This window comes from Babylonia areolata, chromosome 24 (genome assembly GCF_041734735.1).
Source record: "Babylonia areolata isolate BAREFJ2019XMU chromosome 24, ASM4173473v1, whole genome shotgun sequence".
Classification (NCBI taxonomy): domain Eukaryota; kingdom Metazoa; phylum Mollusca; class Gastropoda; order Neogastropoda; family Buccinidae; genus Babylonia; species Babylonia areolata.
In genome coordinates, this window is record NC_134899.1 from 26,585,110 (window position 1) to 26,591,851 (window position 6,742).

Here is a 6,742-nt window from a genome sequence, read left to right on the forward strand (position 1 = left end):
TGTGTGTGTGTGTGTGTGTGTGTGTGTGTGTGTGTGTTTAGAGATGCCAGGGAAATGAATTGCTCCAAAAGCGCTTTTGAACCAAGAAAGCCCCACATGATGGATGAGGGGTGGGACAATGGCTTCTCTGGACAGTGTCATCATGTTCTGTCTTGAAAGGTTCTCCCTTCTGTCTAGTGACACTTCCTTTTCCCCCTCGCTTTCTGTATCGTTGACTTTGATGCTGAGCAAACAGTGTTGTTATTTTATGTGTTGGGGGGGAGAAAGAGTGTCTCGGGAGGGTTACTTCCCCCATTCTACCCCTCCCTCACACACACACACACAGACACAGACACACACACACACACACACACACAGAGACACACACACACACACACACACACGCACACGCACACGCACACGCACACATATGCACACACACATCCCGCGCATACTTGTCCATACATGTAGAAAATGTCAGTGAGTGCGCGCGCGCGCACGTTTGTGTATGTGTGTGTCTGTGTGTACGTATGTGTGTGCGTGCGTACGTGTGGATGTATATGCTTGATGCACGCGCTCACTAACTTATGTGTGTGCGTGCGTACGTGTGGATGTATATGCTTGAGCGCGTGCGTATGTGTGTGTGTGTGTGTGTGTGTGTGTGTGTGTGTGTGTGTGTGTGTGTGTGTGTGTGTGTGTGTGTGTGTTCTTTTACTGTTGAATTATTTTGTTTGTTTATTTATTCACTCATTCATATATTTATTTATGCGTCTTTTTATTTATTTATTTATCTATTTCCATAACTATGAAAGCTTTTGATGGAACATCGTTTCATCTCTTGTGTGCGAATTTGATCAATTTCAGACTGCTGCGTCCTTTTATGGTCTTTTTTTTTCTAGAAAGAAAATGAATTGGTTTCCATTGCATTGTAGTTGCATGCTGCTGTCAATATCAATTCATCTTATTTAGTTATTTAATCATACATTTGTTTCTTTCGTGAAATCATTAAATCATTCTATTTCTATATATTTTGTTATACTTCATCGGGTTTCTTTCTTTCTTTTTTTTCACCCAGATTTCTCTGTACAGTTTCCAATATCCTCATGCCAGAAGCCATCCTCTGAACTCAGTGGCTTTGTCGCAGTCTCAGCACGAGAATATTTGTTTCTTCACTCACCCTGGGTGAGACCTATCTGGTGTTCCAAAGCGAGGTATCAGCGCCAATACTAGCATTGCGAAATCGTATTCGAAGTGTCCTTTCTTCCCTCTTCCTCTCTCCTCTTCAACTTCCCTCTTCCCTTCCCCTAAGACTCCAGCGAGTTCCTTACTCTTAATGGAAGGAAGATAGTAGGGGGAGTTGAGGGAGAGATAGACAGAAATAGAGAGAGAGAGAGAGAGGAAGAGTCGAGAGAGACAGAGACAGTGACAGAGAGTATACGTGTTTGTATGCGTGTGTGTGTGTGTGTGTGTGTGTGTGTGTGTGTGTGTGTGTGTGTGTGTGTGTGTGTGTGTGTGTGTGTGTGTGTGTGTGTGTTCATGCCTCAGATTCTAGCCGCCCTCCCTTTACCATGTTCCACGCTGTCTCTATCTTTCTCTGTTTCTGTCTCTGTCTGTCTGCCTCTCTCACTGTCTCTGTCCGTCTGTCTCTCTGCGTCTGTCTGTCTGTCTGTCTGTCTGTCTGTCTCTCTCTCTCTCTCTCTCTCTCTCTCTCTCTCTCTCTCCCCCTCCCTCCCTCCCTCACCATGTATACTTATTTGCTTTCTACCCGTCGGCGGTTGGTTGGTTTTTCGTTTTAGTTTATTTTACCTTTTTCCATATCCCTTCCCCCTTTCTCGCTGTTTATCTGCGTCTCTGTCTTTCTCCCTTTCCTATCTCTGTGTCTATCCGAGTGAGAGTACCATCTGGTGTTCCTACGGCAAGAATCGGGGCCAATACTTAGAAGGTGTGCGTAATTTGCGAACAGCGTGTAATTGGGAACGGTTCGCATTCCGCCCCACTTCGAATCGTTTTCACCACACGCGTTTCACAATTTAAACGTCTGCATCGATCTCGTTCTGGTACCTAAATGAATATCCTATCCATTTCCCAAGAACCGGTAAAATTTCGGCTTTTTCCGGCAATTTCCGCGCTTTTTTTTTTCTTTTTCTTTTTCTTCGCGCACCACTGCCGACCAAGTTCACAAACGTGCTCTCATAATCCAAAAATCAATGGAAGCAAGTAGAAGGACTTGAACTTTGACATAGTACAAAACAGCTGATTTGATTGGTTATGTTGAATGAATTGTGCATTACTGGTGCTGGGATAATTCGGGAAACAATGCAAGCGATAGATCAGAAAGACAGGAATCTCCATACTAGCGTCGTTTGTATTTAGACGCGAGTGTATTTGCGAACGATGCTGCACAGTTACTGAGCGTTCTTAAAAGGGTGTGTTAACTTGTGGTGTGTGGGGTGTGCGTGCGTGCGTGCGTGCGTGTGTGTGTGTGTGTGTGTGTGTGTGTGTGTGTGTGTGTGTGTGTGTGTGTGTGTGTGTGTGTGTGTGTGTGTGTGTGTGTGTGTGTGTGTGTGATCAACAGAGTGATTTCGATGTTCCAATAAAATGTTATTTTTAAGGAGTTTAAGATCTGCTTCTGTTTTAATTGTCCACATGTACACAAATCCATCGTCGCAATCAGACTTGCCCATTCGCATTTACACTCCGGCGCACCTGCTAGACGATAATGTGTGTAGGGGTGTGTGTGTGTGAATGTGTGTGTGCGTGTGTGTGTGTGTGTGTGTGTGTGTGTGTGTGTGTGTGTGTGTGTGTGTGTGTGTGTGTGTGTGTGTTTGTATGAGAGAAAGAGAGAGCATACCTCTCTGTGTGCGTGTGCTTGTGCTATCTATCTATCTGTCTGTCTACCTATCTATCTATCCATCTATCTATCTCTCTGTCTGTCTGTCTACCTGTCGGTCTGTCTGTCTGTCTGTCTGTCTGTCTATCTATCTATCTATCTATCTATCTATCTATCTATCTATCTACTTATCTATATATATGTCTGACTGTCTGTCTGTCTGCCTGTCTATCTATATATCTGTCTGTTTGTCTGCTGTCTATCTATCTCACTTTCTGCCTGTCTGTCTGTCTATCTGTCTTTCTATTGTTTGATTCTCTTCCCGGTGTTTCTATTGTAAGACACTGGAAAGATCCTATCTATCTATCTATCTATCTATCTATCTATCTATCTATCTATCTATCTATCTATCTATCTGTCTGTCTGTCTGTCTGTCTGTCTGTCTTTCTATTGTTAGATTTTCTTCTCGATACTTGTATTGTAAGAGATTGAAAAGTTTATATCTATCTATCTATCTATCTATCTATCTATTGTTAGATTCTCTTCCCGATACTTCTATTGTAAGAGACTGGAAAGTTTACATATATATATATATCTATATATCTCTCTATCTATTTGTCTGTCTGTCTGTCTATCTTTCTATTGTTTGATTCCTTTTAAGTCATTGTTGCAACCAGAAAAGTACATTTCAGACATAACTCTCGTTAAATTTCGTACTGTCTTTGCTAGATTTAGGCTAGGCATAAGTGATATAAATCTGCACAAAAGATACACAGTAAGATCAATCTCCTGCCTTTTCTACAACGCTGAAGAAGACGAACGCCATTTTCTGTTAGTATGTCCAATGTATCAGTTAATCAGGGAAAAATACCTCGTGAAAATTTTCAGAAACATAAATGAATACACAGACTTAGCGTTACTTTTACAAAATGAAAACATGACTCGCACTGTGGCAATGTTTATTCATTACGCCTTAAAAAAGAGAGGAGAAGAAATGACATGATTATATATATATATTTAAACCTTAAAGTTACTCCAGGAAATGTCACGAGTCAAAAATCTTTGTTTACCTTTTCAGTTATGAAATGTTGTGTCCATGACATTGGTCTCTTCCCCCTTTATTTTCGGTATTTTGTGTGTGGCATTTGTATGTATGTACCTCCTTGGAAACAGGCCGGTGGCCTTGCAGTAAACAATTTATAAGTTTTGAGTTCTGAGTTATGTCTATTGCTTGATTCCCTTTTCGATATTTCTGTTGTAAGAAACTGGAAGGATCATGTATTATTTTCCTCGCGCATCACGCCCAGTCTGGCTGCTGAAGTCACCTTTCTTTCTGACAGTTTCAATACAAGAGGGGTGGAAAGGAAAGGCCTCTTCTTCCCACCCTGCTGAATAATGAAAGTAAAACAGACCTTAGAGTTCATGCTATGTGTTGGGGAATGTGAACATTAAACGTACGCATGCATGCATGCATACATGTACATCCAACACGCCCCTCCTCCACTTGCCCATCTATGCGAGCCCCTCTCTAGCTCTCTCTGTCTCTCTGTCTGTCTGTCTGTCTGTCTGTCTGTCTGTCTGTCTCTCTCTCTCTCTCTGTCTGTCTCTGTCTCTGTCTCTCTCTCTCTCTCTCTCTCTCTCTCTCTCTCTCTCTCTCTCTCTCTCTCTCTCTCTCTCATGAATACGTGGGTGTGGTCGGGTTCAGGAATTCAGTTTGTCATTGTTATTCTGTCTCTCTCTATCTCTTTGTCTGTCTGTCTGTCTGTGCCTGTCTGTCTGCCTGTCTGTTTGTCTGTCTCTCTCTGTGTTCTCCTACCACGCGTCACACGAATGATCAAATTTCAAAACGTTTTATTATTCAACAGCAACACCCTACCAGCGAGTTAGAGCCAAACGCCCAGAAAAAAGGGCCGTTGCATAACTGGATTACTTTAGGGTGCACTCTAAAGGAAAGCGACAAGGAAACCTGACAGTTTTTGTTTTCACCCATTGATCTGCTGGTTTCATTCACACGACTGTGCACCTCCCCCAAGGCTGCTTACACCTACGAGGCGAGAAAGTAACAAGGTTTTTTTTTTTTTTTTTTTTTTTTTTGCCTCCTTTTTTGCAACACTCTGTCGAATATCAAAAGTTGCTGAAGTTTTGCTACTTGTGTATGTGTTATTTTGGGGTGAGCGTTTGTGTTTTTTTTTGTTTTTTGTTTTTGTTTTTTGTTTTTCTTTTTTTTTACGTTTGCTTTTAGTTCAGTTTCAGACATCAGACTGGAGACTACGACAAATGGAATATCAACTTCATTTTTTTGTCCCTTTGTGTGTGTGTGTGTGTGTGTGTGTGTGTGTGTCTTTCTCTTTTCTTTTTTTTCAGAAAACCAGGTTAGTACGTATCAGTGTTTTGCTGAAATAAATTTTACTTTATTTGACTAAATTAGACCTACTTCAAAGTGCACTACATAGATAGCAAATAGGAACATATATGTTTCACGTTAACTCGTTGGTACTCCTGTCACTAATTGTATATACATCTGTCTATCTACATATCTGTCTCTGTGTGTGTCTATGTGTATAGATCCACACACACACACACACACACACACACACACACACACACACACACACATATATATATATATATATATATATATATATATATATATATATATATATATATATATATATATACAGTGTGTGTGTGTGTGTGTGTGTGTGTGTGTGTGTGTGTGTGTGTGTGTGTGTGTGTGTGTGTGTGTACAAAAATGCATTTTTCAACACATGTTGCGTCATGTTATATTAAATCTGCTTACGTCATTCATCTTCGTAAGTTCAACCAGAAAGTGGGAATAATCTATCATGAAGAGAAACACCCGTAGGTGCTGGGGAGGACCCAGAGAAGCACTGTCACGATGGATGCAGGTACGCACATGACACTTCATTGAGAATTCAAGGGACATAACTGCTCCCGAACAGAGGCAAAAGAGACCACAGGATGCAACTCGCGACAGCATTAAAAGAAGTATCCCCATGGGTGTACCAGCCAGTATTTCATGACTGCAGAGCCCACCGGCAAAAGACACCACCCTCCAGCTCTGCTGAGCACACCCCACAGACCTAACCGCCCCTGCCTGCAGACAGATGAAGACAGTGCCACTCCAGACACAGCCATGCGGTCTTATGTGCCCTCAAGAGAGAATCCCAAGTTGTAGTCTCCCCCACTGTCTACGGGACTTTCTCTGTGGTCAGTGGGTCTTTCCTCACCGTCACTGGACCTTTCTCCAGGGTCAGCCTAGTCCAGGCGAAGAAGAAAGAGAAACACCCGTAGGTGCTGGGGAGGACCCAGAGAAGCACTGTCTTCACCCGCCCTTGGAACACTCCTGCCACCTTTGGAGGCCTGCGCTGTGTTCACGATGGGTGCAGGCACACACAGGACAATCCATTAAGAATTCAAGGGACATAACTGCTCCCGAACAGAGGCAAAAGAGACCACAGGATGCAACTCGCGACAGCCTTAAAAGAAGTATCCCGACGGGATGGTATATCATGACTGCAGAGCCCACCGGCAACAGACACCACCCTCCAGCTGCTGAGCACACCCCACAGACATAACCGCCCCTGACAGATGAAGACTGCCACTCCAAACACAGCCATACGGTCTTATGTGCCCTCGAGAGAGAATCATCTTCTGTTTCGGGGGAAAAAAATAGCGTGAAAGGGAAATGAGGTATGCACATTGATTGTACTTATGGGGATTCCCTATATCTTCTATTTCAAATATAATGTATTTCTTATTTTGTTCTCTCATTTTTTTCAAGTGGCTTGATATGGCTCGATAAAAGAAAAAAAAGCAACCCGCACTCACCGTTTAATCAATAATCCATCATAAAATATAATTTCAAATATCCATGCGCACGCGCGCGCGCTCACACACACACACACACAC